The sequence below is a fragment of the Myripristis murdjan genome, chromosome 14 (genome assembly GCF_902150065.1).
Source record: "Myripristis murdjan chromosome 14, fMyrMur1.1, whole genome shotgun sequence".
Taxonomy (NCBI): domain Eukaryota; kingdom Metazoa; phylum Chordata; class Actinopteri; order Holocentriformes; family Holocentridae; genus Myripristis; species Myripristis murdjan.
In genome coordinates this window covers 3,749,748-3,770,458 of record NC_043993.1, presented here as the reverse complement: position 1 = coordinate 3,770,458, position 20,711 = coordinate 3,749,748, and the positions used below count along the sequence as shown (strand labels likewise).

Here is a 20,711-nt window from a genome sequence, read left to right as displayed (position 1 = left end):
TTGATCAGAACTATCAGTAAAAAAGTAACAATCTATATAGTAGGTACCAGTGATTCGTGTTATCCCCGGCAAGCTAATCATCTACGTCTGTCAATGAATCTTACCACTAGGGGGCGGTTTCTACTAAAGTACACAGGAGCAGAGTTGTGGAATTCTCACCCACAGCTGCTAAATATTCCTTCCTTTCTTACAATGTTTCTGGAAAAAAAATAAAAAAAATTCTGGTTTCTTTATACTACATATGAATTATACCCTCAGTTTAGGGGTAAATCTTTTCTCGATGTCAGCGTCTCTATGGTGGGAGTCAAGTTGTTTGTGGATTGTTTAAGCTAGTATGATAATGATAATTTTGTGGCTTAATATTTACTTTGGTATAGCATAGCCTGCCTCCACAAATAAAACATGATTTATCCCATTTGAGGATCACATGTTCCACATGAAGAGTGACAGGTCAGGGGCAATATGTCATAGGACTGACATGCTCATGAAAAAGAAATGGTGTTAAAGATTAATGTGGGTGTATGTGTGTGTGTGTGTGGATGAACAGCAGATATCAGTCAGTCGTGGCCTGCAGCAGCTCAGAGGTGATGGAGTTCAGACACAAGACTCCCTGTGGGTGCTATGCTGATGATGGGTGGCTTCATCTTGCCGTTCAACCAACAACCATCACAGAAATCGCATTTATCTTATTCTTTTCTATGTAAGATTATATGCTGTCCTAAATCCTTTTCCAATGATGTGTTATCACTGTTATCTCTTGTTTTGTACTTATTTTGTCTTTCTCTGTTGCAAAAGGTGGGTTTTATTTTATATCCAAGTTTGAATTCTTTGTCAGTGCGGGGGCCTGAGATAGACTGTCTGTTTCACTTGTTCCAGGAATGTTTCTGGGAACAAGTATACATACGTTGTAACAGGGCAGAATAAGGCAGATCAGCCAGCTAGTGTATAAAAAAAAAATTTTTTAAAAATTGACACGCGATTCAAAAAAATTCAAGCTGACAAGTTGATTAGCATTGGAAACGTGGGATTATCTCATCCCACTGGCAGATTTTTTACTTTTAAAACTGATTTTAACACTGAACATGAGACTAAATGATGTGCTAACATGAAGTTTTTTGCAGTGAATTACTGGCTGGCTGTGGATTATTCCTTACATACTCTATCTTGAATTAGTATGATACAGTTAAAACACTAAAAGTTCCCTCATCCTGATTTTTATTGTCTTGGTAAAGCCCTGCTACAAGTGGTAAAGGTCTGTGATGCCACATCTACTCTACTAGCTAGTGTTGCTGTCATGTCAAAACTTTAGATCTCCACAGTGTCAGCTTTCCAGAAACTAAGAAAAGTTCTCAGCTGAAGCCTCATGCATTTTTGAGGCTATCCGATGGATTTTGAAAGGGTTTCACAAGCCCAAGGGTCGTAAATTCATAAATCAACCAACAGAGCGCCGTGTAATCCCTTAATTTAAGTCAAAAACTAAGGGAAGTCCTGGGGAAAACAGCTGTCAGGCTTGACTGGCGTACTATTCACCTGCAATGTCTTAGGTTTGAATCCAGTCTTGGACTTTTGCACGCTGCCTTTGTTTTTGGTCGTCTTGACTTTTACGTGTATACAACATGAGTCAACAAAATTTCTACTGATCAGATTTGATATGGGTTTCATATATAACAGCACCCATTTAGTGTGTACACTACTGTGTAAGTTCTGTATTCTCTGTGTTGTATGGTACCGTTTAAGAAGCTATGCATCAGGTCTTCAAGTAGTGTATTGTAATTCTAGGAGATTTGGCATAAAATGCAGCATTCGCCACTCGAGTTGTCCTGTGTGACCTGCTTTCTCTGCCTGGCTTAGAAACATTAACCAGCTGCTGAACGGGAATTCAAAGATTTCTCTGAAAAGCCAACCTAAAACCTTTTCAAATCCTCAGAAATGAGACCCCAAAGAAGCTGGCTGAGGTTTTCTCTTGCTGGTGAGACTTCTGCTTCCCTGGAGGAATGAAAATGCACTGCTGCATTTCATTGGGCTGTAAAAAACAATGGATCCAAAAGAACTGTGTCATGCTATCACATTTTAATGAAGGTTCTGCTGAATCACTTTTTAAAGCCATCAGTTTTGCCTTGGACTTTGTGTCGTGCTATATTACTATGCCACATTGTACTAACTGTTTTAGCTTTAGTGCTGTTCTACATAGTACAATTCTCAAGGACCAATAACCAACAAGTCATTTACTCTCATATGCAATTTCAGGATTTTTGGGGGGAAAATATGTTGAAACAAGGCAGAATAAGGCAGATCAACTCAAGAAAATCACACTTAATTCAAGAAAAAAAAATCTTGAAACAAGCTGATTATTATTGGAAACAAGTGGGATGATCTCATCCCACTGGAAGAACACTGAAAATGACATGAAATTCCTTGTTAAGATTTTTACCATGCAGCTGTGCATACACACACTAATACAATGCCATCCAACTGGGTAATGCTCTTAACATCAGGTTCTCTCAGGGTCTCACTGGAGCCAGGTTAGCATGAGCAGCCATACAGCACACTGTAATCCACTTGATTATATGAGAGCATCAGTTTCACCACAGTGGCATTATAATAACGCACAGAATCATTAGGTAAAGTCCCGCTGGATGTAATTATCCATTAGCTCTTATGCGATGTTGTTTAGTGAGGAGCAAATCTGCCCAATCAATCACGTTTACAGTAATCCGCTGGTGTAGATGATGACTTTGCTGAAGTGCAGCACAATCAGTCCCGCGTGAGATTCTGCAGTTTTGCACTTGCGTTTTTTGTTGCAAAGTCAACAGTTTGGCAAAAAATAAAAATAGCAGGGGAACAGGGATGGAGCCAAGACCAAACTGTGATGCAGTTGAGATGAATGACCTTCAATTTTGGCCAATCGCTGGTCCCACAGCATGAAACCTATAAAAGGAAAAATCCACTCTCTGATGCCCTCTGATAGATAATGTCCATTTATAATTGTCAGTGTGTTCCATGAAGTGCTGTAATTTACTTTTTTGGTGTGTCTACTTTTCCCTCCCTGCCTCATCTACTTCTGCTTTCGTTTTCCGGAATGGGGGGATTGGGGGAGAGACTGGCTCTCTGTGCTGTACGTGTAGATACAAGCAAAAGTGACACTGTTGCAGTTGAGGTAAAAGTGATCATGAAAAGACAGAATAAGGCTGTGATGTGTCATTATGCATAAAAATTATATATAAAAAGAAAAAAATGAAATAAGGAGATGTATTTCTTTTACATAAGAGGACTTACTTTGAAAAATAATTAACTTTTGAGCTCCTTATATTTAGCTTTTCTCTGATGTAAAGCTCCTTGGGCGGCACTTGCATGTATGAAATGTGCTACATGAATGGAGTTTGACTGATTGATAGCATACTTCATTAACTGCAGGGATGATTTTACAAAGTACTGCAATTTGGTTCCACTGAAAGTACATGTAAGCAAGAACGTCTTTGCAGCGCTCTCTTTTGACTGGAAAATGTTCATCTGCCCTCCACCTTTACCCGCACATTTACATGAAGTGCTCCTGCAGCTCCGTGGGTGGAACATGGCACCAGCACAGCCGAGGTTAAGAGGGTTTATTCCCGCCTAAGCCGCCCATAATAGCTGTAATAATAAACAGATACACTCTTGGCAGTGCAGCGTGATTTGGAAATGGGGTTATGCCCGGGCTAGAGAGGAAACTTTGCAAATTGCCTCACTATTTTCCAACAAAGCTATGGCAAAACTGATATAAATAATCACGAAAAAAAGAACCAGCAAAATCCTGGGAAGTCCGAATAATAATATCCCGCAGACCGAGAGTAGTAGGCTGCTCAAAACCCACAGGAGCAGAGAGTTTAATATTCACCCACTCAGTATTCCCCACTCTCGCACATTTTCTCTCACTATCTCATTTTATTTTCTCTCCATCCGCTGGACTCTCGTTTTCTCTCATTGTTTTCATTTCTCTCAGACGCAGAGTATATAATCTCCATCCATTTTAGTAATTCAGTCAGACCAGAGGTGCAGCCGCCGGGCCCTTTCTGGTAAATAGCCAGCACTCTGCCGGGACATTTTGCCCTTTCTTCTCTGAATGGTATAAAGAAATCTGTAGCTTTTATTAACGGGGGCAATTCTCCACCTCAGAGGTACGTTTAGGCCATCAAATACTGTACAAAGGCAGGGGATTAGAGAGAGAGAGAGGGGGGAGAAGAAGAGAGAGAAATAGAGGCAGGGACAAAAAAGATCACTCTAGCAGATCACTCCTACACATGTTTTATCAAAGCATTTTAGTACGTGTCCTATTTTATGCCGTTGTCTGTTGGGAGTTTGGCTTAACCTCAGAGGACCGATCAGGCAGGATCCATTATTGGCTCGACATCTGACTTTCTATAAGTGACCATGGAGCAAAGAATGTGTAGGAGGCATTATGCAAAATGAGGATCATCTAATGTACACTGTCTGAAAGGGGTACAGTAAGAGTCCATTTCTATCCCCCAAGGTAGTCTACACAAACATGTCCCCTAGGGCTAATTAGTGGACCTCAAGGTGATTATGTGTACCTTTTTCAGAGCCAAAAAGGTACACGTATGTTCCCAAGCAGTAAAAGGTACATATATGTACAAAGACAGTGGTTGTGCACTGGTCCATGAATATGTCGATGTTCGTGTCATATACAGTATAACCACTAACATACACTATATTACCAAAAGTATTCGCTCACCCATTCAAATGATCAGAATCAGGTGTCCTAATCACTTGGCCTGGCCACAGGTGTATAAAATCAAGCACTCAGGCATGCAGACTGTGAAACAAGACATTTGTGAAAGAATGGGCCGCTCTCAGGAGCTCAGTGAATTCCAGCGTGGAACTGTCATAGGATGCCACCTGTGCAACAAATCCAGTCGTGAAATTTCCTCGCTCCTAAATATTCCACAGTCAACTGTCAGCTCTATTATAACAAAATGGAAGCGTTTGGGAACAACAGCAACTCAGCCACAAAGTGGTAGGCCACGTAAAGTGACGGAGAGGGGTCAGCGGATGCTGAAGCGCATAGTGCAAAGAGGTCGCCGACTTTCTGCACAGTCAATTGCTACAGAGCTACAAACTTCATGTGACCTTCAGATTAGCCCAAGTACAGTACGCAGAGAGCTTCATGGAATGGGTTTCCATGGCCGAGCAGCTGCAGCCAAGCCACACATCACCAAGTGCAATGCAAAGCGTCGGATGCAATGGTGTAAAGCACGCCGCCACTGGCCTCTAGAGCAGTGGAGACGCGTTCTCTGGAGTGATGAATCACGCTTTTCCATCTGGCAATCTGATGGACGAGTCTGGGTTTGGAGGTTGCCAGGAGAACGGTACATTTCAGACTGCATTGTGCCGACTGTGAAATTTGGTGGAGGAGGAATTATGGTGTGGGGTTGTTTTTCAGGAGCTGGGCTTGGCCCCTTAGTTCCAGTGAAAGGAACTTTGAATGCTTCAGGATACCAAAACATTTTGGACAATTCCATGCTCCCAACCTTGTGGGAACAGTTTGGAGCGGGCCCCTTCCTCTTCCAACATGACTGTGCACCAGTGCACAAAGCAAGGTCCATAAAGACATGGATGACAGAGTCTGGTGTGGATGAACTTGACTGGCCTGCACAGAGTCCTGACCTGAACCCGATAGAACACCTTTGGGATGAATTAGAGCGGAGACTGAGAGCCAGGCCTTCTCGACCAACATCAGTGTGTGACCTCACCAATGCGCTTTTGGAAGAATGGTCAAAAATTCCTATAAACACTCTCCTCAACCTTGTGGACAGTCTTCACAGAAGAGTTGAAGCTGTAATAGCTGCAATAGGTGGACCGACATCATATTGAACTCTATGGGTTAGGAATGGGATGGCACTTCAGTTCATAGTATGAGTAAAGGCAGGTGAGCGAATACTTTTGGTAATATAGTGTATACTAGTACACACATACACTCTCAATGTTCCCTCAATCTGTACAGAGCTCAGCAAAAAAAAAAAAAAAAAGAAAAGAAAAGAAAAGAAAGAAAAAGAAAAAAAAGAGGCATTTTTCTACTCTGCCCTGTCAACTACGAACATGCTACAGCAGGACCTGAAGCTGTCCTGCTTGATTCTGCTCTAAGGATGTAAAAGGCTGGTGGAGAGAGCATCTTTGGGAATTTTATTTTGTTCTTAGTATTTTAATCTGTTTTGGCACTTTAATGCTTTGTGTTCTGCACTGCATGGCCTGTTTGCTTGGAACTCAGTGTTGTATTGTTTGTCGTGGACAGATCTCTCTTGAGCATGAGACCCCACTCTCAGTGAGTTAATTTATACTCAATGAGTATAAATGAAGATTAAAAACAATAGTACGGTCACTTTGATGTTTACCCTAGCTATTAGTTTGTACTGCTCTGAGATGTGCATGCCTTTTTCCTGTTGTCCTACCTGTTCTCTGTTCCATATTTATGGTGGGGGATTACATTGTTTCCCCCCACACACGTTCTACTAATATACTATATTATAATATGCTAAATATAATTACATTAACAGCCACACAAGTATGATTCAACCCATTCACAATGTAACCAGCTCTTTCATTTGCCGGTACAGACACACACAGTCAAAATGTTATTAGTAGGCCAGGGTATCAAAATCTGGTAGGGGAGCGCGGGGTAGAAACTAACGCGGGGTCAGTTGTAACACGGACTTTTAAGGTAGTTGCACAAGGTCAACCAGCAAGTGCTTCTGGTGAGTTCGTCACATGATCGTAAGAGAGCCCAGCGCGAATTTTGGGGGGAATTGGCTGCATTTTTGTGGAGATGAACAATTTACCCCACCTGTGGGGTAAATTGTAACATTTTTCTTCTTCCACTTAGGGTGAAATTCCACAGAAATGGTAGGTTCTAGAAACAAAGTTAAAGTGTTCATTTGTAGCAGAGATGTGTATGTTGCTTGTATTAAAAAATGAGTTCTCTAACTCCTACATATCCTACATTTTTGCCTTTGGCCTGAAACGTTAGGTTCTACCCCTCACTCCCCTACCTTTATGGTACGTGAAATGCCTTGCTACTACAGATTATTGGACAAAGGTCCAATGTCCTTTGGTACCACATTGGTTTCAATCATTTCGATACGTCATCAACAATAAGCCCCCTCCACAGTTCACCTCAGTTCACCCTGCTGTTGTAAAAATAATCATGGGTGAAAAACATCCAAAGATGCGAGCTGTGCTTTCTTGCGTTGCGTACTTTATAAAACACACTGCTGATGAGGAAATTCAACAGAGCAGACACACACAGGCAGAGAGAGACAAAAAGGGTAAGCCGGTGTGTGTACCCGAGAAGCATGTGCCTGTGTGTGTGTGTGTGTGTGTGTGTGTGTGTGTGTGTGTGTGTGTTGATTGTGTGTATTCTTTCAATAGACAGTTTTATTCGACCACCCCCCTCCTGTCCCTGCCACAGTCACAGCCTCATTCTGTGGGAAACACCGGACTAATAAAGTATTTTGTATCACATCATAAGATTAAAACAAGTGCAGGAAAAAGGAGAAAGAAAGCCAGGAGGTAAAAGAGAGAAAGAGAAGAGGAGAAAGTGATAGAGAGCTAAGTGTGGCAGGCTGGTGACAGATGCATCTCTCTCGCGCTCAGCTCAGGAGTTCAGCTCGTCACGTACAGTATGCAGCCGGCGGATTACAGCCTGCTAGGAGAGACGTGACAATCCGCCGACAATGTCTCCCACATTGCAGGTGAATATAAATCATTTACCCCGGGTCGTATCTCTCTCCAACTTCTGCTTCTTTATTCTCCTTCTTCTTCCCTCTGCAAAAATGTGCTGACAGAGCGCAGAAACTCTGCCGCCGGAGTGACAGGCGAGCTCGACAGTGATCGGCGAGGAAAATGAGAGACATTTTAACAATGCCGGCTTGGCATGGGCGACGGCAGGTACACAGCAGCCGTCCACGTTGTCAGCGCCCAAATCCATCCCAGCCTCCGGAGCTGTCACCCCGGGGAGAGGAGGACCGCAGAATAATACAAACGCAGCATCTAAAATTTTTAGCGGAACAACTGGTGGCATTCGTAGGTGGATGTGGTGGCAGAGTGCATTTGAAAGATTACAGAGGTGTTGGATTTGGATGGAAACAGTCCAAATCAGGAGAGGCTAATCTGTCAAGGCTTGTTGGAGATGAGAGTTGAAACTTGGGTTGAGAAGTAAATGTGAGGCAGGGACTCTGAATTTTTACTTTTTATTTTCTTTTATTTATTTATTTTTTGGTTTTCTGTCACCAAAGTAAAGTAGGTGGGTGTGACAGTGGCCAGCAACTAACATTGGTGCGGCCATAATTAGGCCAGATTATCCGGCCCCATGTCGGCTGAGGTTTAATCTCTCCCTTGTGGACATGTGCTCATGAACAATTTTTTTCTTAGATATAGTTTTGGTATTTACTATATAGGAAAAAAGAAAGCAAGCAAGCATAAACAAACTAAGCAAACTAAAATGAAAAAGCAACAAAATACAGTAAGTGAAACAACTACATGAGAAAAGGATCGTATATATAAAACGTAAAAAATAAAAGAAAATCTTGTCTGTGTCTTGCAGATACAGTAATTGGTTACAACAGTATGGGGGAGCTGGTATGGCAGTGAAAGTGGTGTAATCTCAGTTTGCATTGCTTCCTCCTACAAGTAAGTGCTATGGGGGCAAAAATAATGAGATTTACATATAATTTCCATGCTAAATGCATCATGAAGTGTCACTTTTTTAAACAGTCTTTGGTGCTGACTACCTGCCTGACCAAAATGCATGTGACATCTATTTTTTTTTTTATTATTATTTGAATCTCCGCACGCGCATCTTTCCATCACTGCTGTCTGTCGAATATGAGTTAGATATGAGCAGTCATCAAAAAAAAAAAAAAAAAAAAAGTATGATCAGATAAAAGTAGCGGTTCGGAAATGAGCTTGAAGGCCTGTGGAGTGAGTGAAGCCTAAGAGATGGAGATAAAGTGGGAGAGAGACAGAGAAGTAAAGTGAGAGTCAGATAGACTGATGGAGCAGCGATGAGTACACAGTGGGTGGCGTGCTTCAATCGTCGCCAGTGATTGTGAGAGATGGCTAAGAGATCGCACCTCCGTGTCTGCCTGTCTGTCTGCTTCTCTCTCTCGCTGTGTGTGTGTGTGTGTGTGTGTGTGTGTGTGTGTGTGTGACAGCGTTTGAAGCCTGTAGCCGGCGGGGCGGCAGTAATGGAGTCCTAAGCCTCTAATTGGAAAGAGTGATAGCGACTGGGACGTTTGATATTCCTCTGCATAAAGGCCTATCGGGGACGTCGACTTGACAAGTGTTCGGCCAAGTTGATTAGACTAGTGGGCTGTCTGTGTGTGTGTGTGTATTTGAGTGTGTGTTTGCTCGGTTCATTTCAGTATGGTCAATAGTCATTTGTTCATATTGAACATACATGCATGGGAGATGCATGAATGCTCCCAGCAAAAACATTTGATGAGTGTGTTTCAGAATTAAAATAAATAAATAAATAAATAAATAAAATCCAATACAGCAGGACTGTAGAAGTCCTGCAGTGCTGCCATCAACCTGTCTGTCCTGCAGGACTACAGCAGACATTGCAAAGTTAGAATCAGAGCACTGTAACTTAAAGTGTTATTGTCTCTCAAGTAGTCACCAGAACATATCTATCAAAAAAAAAAACTACATGGTGCTGTCTTAGGTTGGAACCAAAGGCTTTGGTAGTGAAGTGGTAATAATGTACCTGACAGAATTTAAAAATAGCAGCGCAGTCATTTTCATTATCACCATGTGACTGGTCCTCAACAGAGAGAAGGGAACAGAGATGACAACAAGCTGTGATAACACAGGGCACATTTCGGTTATGCGATTGCCCCTCTCTGACTGTCAGCCAGACAACTCAAACACTAATGAATTAATTTATATGAAATTTGGTGGAAAGATTGTTCATGGGCCAGTTAACTTTTCGGGCCAATCAGCCTCAAGGGGGTGCGGAAGTGTGAGGGGCCTAGCACAGCAACAACAGCAAAGAATGATAGTTTCCAAACACATTCATGTTACATTATGAGCCCTGGCCATGCATGGGTCAAGATAGCACTGACTGACTTTCCTCACTAAAAGGGGCATAAGACAAAGGCTTTGTTGAAAGGGGGCAGGGATATGCACAAATTAGGCCGTCATTTCCAAACGCACCCACATTATAAAACCCAGTGAAGGGTATGGTCATGTGTCAAGGCAGCACTGACCATCTTTCCTCATGGACTGGCTAACAAGGGGCTAAGCACGAACTGGTCATTTCCAAATACATACACATGAGACAATGAAATCCAGCAAGATGTCTGGTCATGGGCCAAAGAAGAAATGATTTACTTGTCGGGCCATTTGGCCTCATGGGGGCCTGGCAGTGGGGCGAGCACAAACAAGGCTGTAGTTTCCAACCTTCCATGCTGATTCCAATTGATTAAGTTCATTTTGTCTCTCATTGACATATACACAAGTTTTTCCTTTGTTCAGACAAAAATACAAGATAGAGCTGTTCATACCTGCTTGACAGTTTCGACTGTGGCGCCAGTCTTCCTCAGAAGCGTCATCTGACGTGTTGCTGACGTGTCATTTATCAGCTGATCGGCCCGACAGCTGATAAATGCACGGATTCAGTGCTCCAAGAACCATCCAGCAACACGTCAGATGACGCTTCGGAGGTAGACTGGCGCCACAGTCGAAACTGTCAAGCAGGTATGAACAGCTCTATCTTGTATTTTTGTCTGAACAAAGGAAAAACTTGTGTATATTCCATGCTGATTGGTGGAAAGGGGTGTGTTCCATCATAACAGTATTGCATACGGTGGACGGGGCTTAAGCACGAACAGGGCCGTACGTTCCAGCTGTGACATTAGTGGAGGTCTAGGAGCGAGACAGGAGGCACTCTGTTGTGTGTGTTTCCACTGGTTTTTCAGTGGTCTTGTGTTTTTGATATGTTGTGTTTTCTGGGGTTTCCATGGCCACTCCGTGCTGAACATGTCTCTAACTTTAGCCCCATGTTAGTAATGCCTGGAGGGACCATTTTTCTTTTGAGTATAGCTTAACTACATCTTTGAAATAGAATACAGTGGTCCCTCGTTTATCCCTCGTTTATATGTTCCAAAAGTAACCCGCAATAGGCGAAATCCGCGAAGTAGTCAGCTTTATTTTTTGCAATTATTCTAGATGTTTTAAGGCTGTAAAACCCCTCACTACACACTTTATACACTTTTCTCAGACAGGCATTAACATTTTCTTAACATTGGTCTACAGTCCCTTAGCCAATCAGGACGCAGAACACAATGCGCGGTCTCTCCCTTAGCCAATCAGGACGCAGAACACAATGTGCTGTTAAAAAAAAAAAAAAAAAAAGCATGCAAAATTGCACAAAAAAAAATCTGCGAAACTGCGAGGCCGCAAAAGGTGAACCGCGTTATAGCGAGGGACCGCTGTATCCTCCAACTCCAACTTGCCAGAAAGAAAGGATTCCTCTGTATACCTGTGTATGCCTACAGCATTATGTGTGTGTGTGTGTGTGTGTGTATGTGTGTGTAAGATATTAGCCTCGGCCTGACGTATTGGACACCCTGCTTTGCTCATGAAGTTATTCTGAAAGCCATTAAGGCTGATGGTCTCAGAGGGAGTCGCCCAGTCTGACCATTTGCACCATTTCCTTTCATGAGCGTCCCAGCTGCAGTGTAATCAGTCTGCAGGCTGTTCAGTCGATCAGCTGCCTGCAGACTCTGATCAATACAGCCCACCTGCACTCACACACCGCCAACTTCACACTTTCTTTCTTGTGGTATTCTACTGTTTCATATGAAAGAGTCCTAAAACCCCAGCTCTGCATTACTTTTTTAGTTTTATCATTTGCTCTGTAGGACTTTTTTTTCTTTTCTCTTTTTCAGCCTGCTCTCTGTATTTTTTATTCAAACTGTCCTTCATTCATTTAATTATCTTTTTTCCTCTACACTTTTGTCACTTTCTAGCTCACTGACTTCACTGCGTCCCTTCCATCCAGTCTCCCACCTCTCATTCATCTTCTCTCTCTGCATCATAAACGTGTATAAACAGACTGAGCGAGAGATCGATAAAAGCCATTTCAGGGTTTTTATTTCAACTTCCCCTGACCAACACAAAACATCATGTCTCTGCCCCCGAAACTGTTTCATCAATGAGTTTCCATTGTATGGCCTCTGTGACGATCCCACTGGCCTCCTTCCTTTCCCTTCTTCCTCCCCTCCTTTCTAGCTCTCACTTTATCCCTTCCCTTCTTCCTTTGATTTATCTTTTCTTAGCTCCTTTGGCCTCTCCTTCCCCACCCTCTGCCTTCATATTTCCTTCCTTCCTTACCTCCCTTTCCCTCTCTCTCTCTCCCTCTCTCTGTAACTGGCTCGCTCTCCCGCCGTTCCTCTATTCGCTCGGCTCTGGTTGCGATCAATCAAGAAGTTATGAAGCATGCAGCAGGACATATCAGCAGTGTTTGGAGCCCCCCATAAAGATTCACTTAATGGTATTTCGTGGTTGTGGGCGAGTGATAGTCATAAGGTAAAGTAGCACTGGTGTGTGCGTGTGTGTTGGGGGAGGGCGGGGTGGGCAGCGAGAGAGGAAAAGGAGTGAGAGAATAAAACTGATTAAAGTTGGAGAAGAGTAGAAAAGACTAGAAAGACAATATTCACATTTGGATTTCTGCCTCCAACCCTCCCTGCCACAGAGAAGTTATTTTGTTTATCCAGACCAGAGCCATGTGCAGCAGAGAATTATGGGTATTATGGAGGCAAAGGTGTTTTATGGAGACCCAGAGATATTACAGAGCCTGAGGGAAACCACACTTCTGCCACAAGACTGCAACACATACTGAGGTGACAGGACTGCTGAGCTCCCAAAGAAGTTTTAGATTTCTCAGTGTGCAATTCAAGAATGATATACCTATATAGGTAAGTAGATAAATAGACAATGTGGCACGACGGCTAACATAAACCACTGCTGTATTGCAGGTTCAGATTTTAACAAGGGTTTAGGACAAAAATGTCCTTGAAAGCATTTCAACCCTGTTTCCATTTCTCAAATTACACAAATTTTCATGTGTAAATGTGGCTGCTTTTCCCACTGTAGTTGATTTCTCAAAGGCAATAAAAATGGGACCAGTGGAATTTTTTGATGATTATTATTGTTTTGTTTTGTTTTGTTTTGTTTTGTTTTTTTAAATCAGGAAATAACTGAGCATGCCACTCAGGCAGCGGGAGATGCTGGCAGCACACAGCCAACAGAGAACAAAATGCTGAGTAACGCAAAAGCAGCAGAACATAAAACAATCAATACTGTGAAAAATTCAACAGTGAACATTGGAAGATGGACTGCTTGACTCACTGTGGTTTTTCAAAGATTCTGGGGCACTTATCGCAAAGAGCAGGATCCCAACATAGTAACCTATCATTATAGACTCAGTGGTGAAAGCGGCACTCAAAATTCTTTACCTAAGAAAGATTATCAATAAAAACATTCCAGTAAAAGTCCTGTGTGAGTTAAATGTGACTTAACTGCATATTACTGATAATACTTGTAGTTAATTATGAAAATTACAAGATATGAAGAATGCTTCCTTTCTGAGTGTTAAATTATTGATGCATTAACCTGCAAGAAGTATGTTAATGTTGAAGCTCCAAATCATGTTGGCTAGCTCACACTCTAACAATGCATCACATTTGATGTTTTGCATGGAAAAGCTTCTTCTGCAAAGTAATTACTAACTAAAGCCATCAGATAAATGCAGTGCAGTAAAAGTGTAATAGAGTTAGCTCCATAGGTATTTGGACAATGACACAATATTTAGAATTTTGTCCTTGAACACCACCACAGTGGATTTGAAATGGAGTAATCAAGATGTGATTGATGGACTTACCTACCACCTCTGTATAGAGTAAATTATTAAATCAAATTGCAGAAACCATATGGAAAATTCAAATTTGGTCCTCTTTCCAGCTGATCTGGCTGCTGAGCTGGTGTTTCTGCAGGGAGGTGAGTTTATTTGGAGCAGATGATGGTGGAGCGGTTAGTGGGAGCTGAGCTGCTGAGGACAGTTTATACTGCTGTGTAGGATGTGATGTATTTTTCTATTATGCCTATAACCCGGCCAGCCATCTGTTCCAAAAACTTTCCTCTGGGAGACGGCAGCGGGCCATTAAGACCAGAAAACTACCTGCCACCTAAGAAAGCTTCTTTACAAGAGATGTCAGCCCCATTCTCTCTCTCACACACACACACAAACACACACCAGCAAAGGTTTAACCCCCATACAATCTCTGGATTCCTCCTCACCTATGGAACTGGGTGTACACAGTTCTGCATGTACACTGGGTGTCTCACATATGCTGGACAGTGCCTAAATAATTATAAAAGGTAGCTACCAGTGGAAGCCATAATTCAATAGTAATATGTGTCATCTATAAAAGTGATCTGACAATCATCACTTTTATATGCAAGTGGTCAAAACAACTTGAGGGGACTAACACCTAATGCACACCAGACGTGAGAGAGCAATTTCCTGATGACGTGGTCTGGGGAGGTATCCTGACACAATCTGACAGCATCACAACGGTACCAGCTGTTTTGGAGAGTGGGAGTTTACTTATTCTGTGCATTTCCCCCATCTTTTTCCTGATGAAAATGAGTGAGAACCTCCCTGTGGCAGGTAATATTAACCTACAGTACAGGCCAAAAGTTTGGACACACCTTCTCATTCAATGCGTTTTCTTTATTTTCATGACTATTTACATTGTAGATTCTCACTGAAGGAATCAAAACTATGAATGAACACATGTGGAGTTATGTACTTAACAAAAAAAGGTGAAATAACTGAAAACATGTTTTATATTCTAGTTTCTTCAAAATGGCCACCCTTTGCTCTGATTACTGCTTTGCACACTCTTGGCATTCTCTCGATGAGCTTCAAGAGGTAGTCACCTGAAATGGTTTTCCAACAGTCTTGAAGGAGTTACCAGAGGTTTTCAGCACTTGTTGGCCCCTTTGCCTTCACTCTGCGGTCCAGCTCACCCCAAACCATCTGGATTGGGTTCAGGTCCGGTGACTGTGGAGGCCAGGTCATCTGCCACAGCACTCCATCACTCTCCTTCTTGGTCAAATAGCCCTTACACAGCCTGGAGGTGTGTTTGGGGTCATTGTCCTGTTGAAAAATAAATGATCGTCCAACTAAACGCAAACCGGATGGGATGGCATGTCGCTGCAGGATGCTGTGGTAGCCATGCTGGTTCAGTGTGCCTTCAATTTTGAATAAATCCCCAACAGTGTCACCAGCAAAACACCCCCGCACCCCCACACCTCCTCCTCCATGCTTCACAGTGGGAACCAGGCATGTGGAATCCATCCGTTCACCTTTTCTGCGTCTCACAAAGACACGGCGGTTGGAACCAAAGATCTCAAATTTGGACTCATCAGACCAAAGCACAGATTTCCACTGGTCTAATGTCCATTCCTTGTGTTTCTTGGCCCAAACAAATCTCCTCTGCTTGTTGCCTCTCCTTAGCAGTGGTTTCCTAGCAGCTATTTGACCATGAAGGCCTGATTGGCGCAGTCTCCTTTTAACAGTTGTTCTAGAGATGGGTCTGCTGCTAGAACTCTGTGTGGCATTTATCTGGTCTCTGATCTGAGCTGCTGTTAACTTGCGATTTCTGAGGCTGGTGACTCGGATGAACTTGTCCTCAGAAGCAGAGGTGACTCTTGGTCTTCCTTTCCTGGGTCGGTCCTCATGTGTGCCAGTTTCGTTGTAGCGCTTGATGGTTTTTGCGACTCCACTTGGGGACACATTTAAAGTTTTTGCAATTTTCCAGACTGACTGACCTTCATTTCTTAAAGTAATGATGGCCACTCGTTTTTCTTTAGTTAGCTGATTGGTTCTTGCCATAATATGAATTTTAACAGTTGTTCAGTAGGGCTGTCGGCTGTGTAGTAACCTGACTTCTGCACAACACAACTGATGGTCCCAACCCCATTGATAAAGCAAGAAATTCCACTAATTAACCCTGATAAGGCACACCTGTGAAGTGAAAACCATTTCAGGTGACTACCTCTTGAAACTCATGGAGAGAATGCCAAGAGTGTGCAAAGCAGTAATCAGAGCAAAGGGTGGCTATTTTGAAGAAACTAGAATATAAAACATGTTTTCAGTTATTTCACCTTTTTTTGTTAAGTACATAACTCCACGTGTTCATTCATAGTTTTGATGCCTTCAGTGAGAATCTACAATGTAAATAGTCATGAAAATAAAGAAAACGCATTGAATGAGAAGGTGTGTCCAAACTTTTGACCTGTACTGTACATGAATTTAAAATACACTATATTACCAAAAGTATTCGCTCACCCATTCAAATGATCAGAATCAGGTGTCCTAATCACTTGGCCTGGCCACAGGTGTATAAAATCAAGCACTCAGGCATGCAGACTGTGAAACAAGACATTTGTGAAAGAATGGGCCGCTCTCAGGAGCTCAGTGAATTCCAGCGTGGAACTGCCATAGGATGCCACCTGTGCAACAAATCCAGTCGTGAAATTTCCTCGCTCCTAAATATTCCACAGTCAACTGTCAGCTCTATTATAACAAAATGGAAGCGTTTGGGAACAACAGCAACTCAGCCACGAAGTGGTAGGCCACGTAAAGTGACGGAGAGGGGTCAGCGGATGCTGAAGCGCATAGTGCAAAGAGGTCGCCGACTTTCTGCACAGTCAATTGCTACAGAGCTACAAACTTCATGTGACCTTCAGATTAGCCCAAGTACAGTACGCAGAGAGCTTCATGGAATGGGTTTCCATGGCCGAGCAGCTGCAGCCAAGCCACACATCACCAAGTGCAATGCAAAGCGTCGGATGCAATGGTGTAAAGCACGCCGCCACTGGCCTCTAGAGCAGTGGAGACGCGTTCTCTGGAGTGATGAATCACGCTTTTCCATCTGGCAATCTGATGGACGAGTCTGGGTTTGGAGGTTGCCAGGAGAACGGTACATTTCAGACTGCATTGTGCCGACTGTGAAATTTGGTGGAGGAGGAATTATGGTGTGGGGTTGTTTTTCAGGAGCTGGGCTTGGCCCCTTAGTTCCAGTGAAAGGAACTTTGAATGCTTCAGGATACCAAAACATTTTGGACAATTCCATGCTCCCAACCTTGTGGGAACAGTTTGGAGCGGGCCCCTTCCTCTTCCAACATGACTGTGCACCAGTGCACAAAGCAAGGTCCATAAAGACATGGATGACAGAGTCTGGTGTGGATGAACTTGACTGGCCTGCACAGAGTCCTGACCTGAACCCGATAGAACACCTTTGGGATGAATTAGAGCGGAGACTGAGAGCCAGGCCTTCTCGACCAACATCAGTGTGTGACCTCACCAATGCGCTTTTGGAAGAATGGTCAAAAATTCCTATAAACACTCTCCTCAACCTTGTGGACAGTCTTCCCAGAAGAGTTGAAGCTGTAATAGCTGCAAAAGGTGGACCAACATCATATTGAACTCTATGGGTTAGGAATGGGATGGCACTTCAGTTCATAGTATGAGTAAAGGCAGGTGAGCGAATACTTTTGGTAATATAGTGTATTTGTGATCTCCACAAATGTCTTGTGCTGGAAGATAAGCCTCTCTACATGCATTTCTATTCTCTTCAGCAGGGACAACACGGACGTTTAATGCAGTTTTCAACCAATTTCAGCTCTTCTGAGGCATGGTACACCCAAGACATGTCGTTGGAATAGAGGCAAATGCAAAGCAACATTTTTTTTTTTTTTTTTTTTTTTTTTTTAGGTCAGAGCAGCACCAGTGGCACAAAACTTGAACTTCTGTCAAACTCCAACCATGGCCTCCCAGAGGTGATTTTCCACCTCCTTCATCTCTCAGACAAGAGGCTTTCCTTTTTTGAAAGATTTTCATTATCCCACTGCACAATCAGGGCACAAAATGACAACACCCAAGTTAGGACTGAAGCTGGCTGAGATGAAAAGGATTGCTCTATTACTGAGTAGATGCTTGATATTCATATGTTGTTAGATGTCCCTTATGTTTGTACTCAATATTCCGTATATATATATATATGTAATTAAACTGAGAAGCGGGCAAAGACAGAGCAAAAGCATATTGTGTTCTGGAAATGAACTCCCCTAAATGGACAAATAAAGCTGAATCATATCATGCTGTTGTTTCTCATTCACCAGTATGGCAAGAAAAAGAAGCAGGCATACACACTTGTTCCCACACCTGCAGCAAGCAAATCACTCACTAAAATCGCTGCAGTCTTTTCAGCTCACAGTAACTGCACCACATAGTATATGCTGTACCAGTGAATGGAGGACAAGGGACATTCACGTAATGATTGAATGGCATATTAGATTTCTCTATAGAAGAGAACTGCATGAAGAAAAAGCAACCTAACGTGGACCTACACTAGTGATGTTAATGAACATACGAGGGAGGCTGGAGATATGTGACAGGTTCATTACCAAAATGGAATACTACATATCATAATGGGGGAAAAAACAAAAAAAAGAAAAATCACCAATTACCTGATATTTGCTTTTTAAAATGTATAAAATACAGATCCAAATGCTTTGTAATGCTGATGATAAAAGGCCTTGATTGATCTGTTCTGCTTCAAAAAGGTGCTATTTGTTGCAGTAATTTTGAGCTATTGATCATTTCATAAGAATGTGCCATTTTTTAAATCAATGAATATCGCATTAGACAGCAAAAATCACTGTTTAGATGGAGACTGAGTGGTTGTTGCATTTCTTTGACACATGGTTGTAACTGAACAACACAAAAAGTCATTATCCAGTAACATGAAATGGTGCAAGTAAATTACAAGCATAATGCTCCCTGCAGCTCTGTAATTAGCAGGAATGACAGCTAGTGGAACATACATTGAGGCAATTTATTTTAATATACACAGTGAAAATGCTATAAACTGCCACAGAATAAGAAAGATGGTTCATTTTTACCTTTTAAGCTCCTCTTCAGATTAACAATGAGTGAGCAGGGATAAGTGGCTTGTTTATGGACACACAGCTGCTGATGGACAGATTCACATGGTTGACACAAATGACCTTTCAGTTGCAGGACAGTCTCTCTGTCACCTACCAAACTGATCTGTTCTCATTTACTTCATGTGTCTGCATGCCTGGATTCAAAACTGTGGATGCTGAACAGTGCTTCTGAAATACTTCTGTGTGCGCTGGAAGCAGAAAGCCAACTCCTTCCCCTTAATGATTAATTAATAGCTACATTAGCAATATTCACTCATGTTATTGAGTCATGCTATTGAAGAGCCTAAGGAGTGTCATTTTGGTCTGGCGCTCCGTCCATCCATACACCTTTGCACTATTCAAGACCTTTATTTGTCCCCGAGGGGCAATTGATTCTGCTGCAGTAGCAGTAAAAAACAGCACAACAGCAACCACAGTGACAACAACAGAGTGAAACACACAAGGCAGACAGTCACATAAAATCAATAGTAAATAAATAAATTAATTTAAAAAAAAAAAAACATATCTTGGCAACATATCTTGAAATCTGGAAGGATTGTCATGAAGTTTGGTGAGAACAATAATGCTCCTCAGAGGATGAACCTTGCTAATTTTGATGACCTCATGACCCTTTTCACTAGTGCCACTGCAAGGCCAAAACTTTGCACACTACATATCACAAAATGTAATTAATGCACTGCTATGATATTTGGTGAGCACATTCATACTCATACATTACTGCTCCTCATGTGACCCTCACACAAAATGCAGTATCTCTAAATGCAACAAACTGCAAAGTTAGTTACTGAGTGTTACCGTGTTTCATAGGGAAAGAATCCTATCAGTTTTTTGAATCAGCATCACCTCTCCTGTAGGGTCACCCTCCGTAATGGCCTTTCTATCTGTCTGTCAAATTTGAATCTGTTGGGCAGATTGCCGAGAAATTTGCTGAGCACACTCATGCTCCCGAAAAGATGAACCCTGTTATCCCTCCCCTGGACCTTTTATGTAGTGCTACCTGAGGCCAAAACTACAAATTTGCATGTAAGACTGCACTAAATCTAAAGACCACATTTCTGTGATATTTGCCGTGTGGATTCATGCTCCCCAAAGGAAGATTCCACTTGATTTTGGTGACCTCTTCACCTTTCCTCTAGCGTCACCCAGAGGCCAAAATGCACACACCTCATTTTCCCATGACTTCTCTGTATATACACCAAGCCGCAGCAAAGCATGAGATTTAAGGCCTTTGTCATCCGGCATTCAAGACAACATGAAGTGGGTAAATGATACAAAATATATAGTTGCAGTTGCAGTTGATGACATTACAACATGACTTCTTGCAATTTAAGCCACTGGGGCTGCCAATGTGCAGAGTCACCACATGTACAACTTTAATGCTTAATCCGTTTCTGAGTGCCATTTTGAAGTTAATTTCCCTTTATTACCATTATCTTCCTTCACCAGGCACTCCTTGCGTTGTGGGTGAAAAAGAATGGCGCAAGTTTTTATGTGAGGAACTCCGGACCCGAGAAACAGATTTGTTTCTTTTCATTGTTTGTAGTCCTCATTAAATCCAATGGCCGCTATTAGTTGCAAGCTAGCGACAGATTAAAGAGTAAAATGTCACGACGTCCTCTGAAACGGCAGACCACCTC

The 20,711-nt window shown here is 42.4% G+C and overlaps 1 protein-coding gene across 2 annotated transcripts in view; it reads right to left on the bottom strand.

Moving 5' to 3' along the window:
• sgcd (sarcoglycan, delta (dystrophin-associated glycoprotein)) overlaps nucleotides 1–20,711 on the bottom strand; it is a 182,252-nt gene that overhangs the window by 52,153 nt on the left and 109,388 nt on the right. The window lies entirely within an intron of this gene.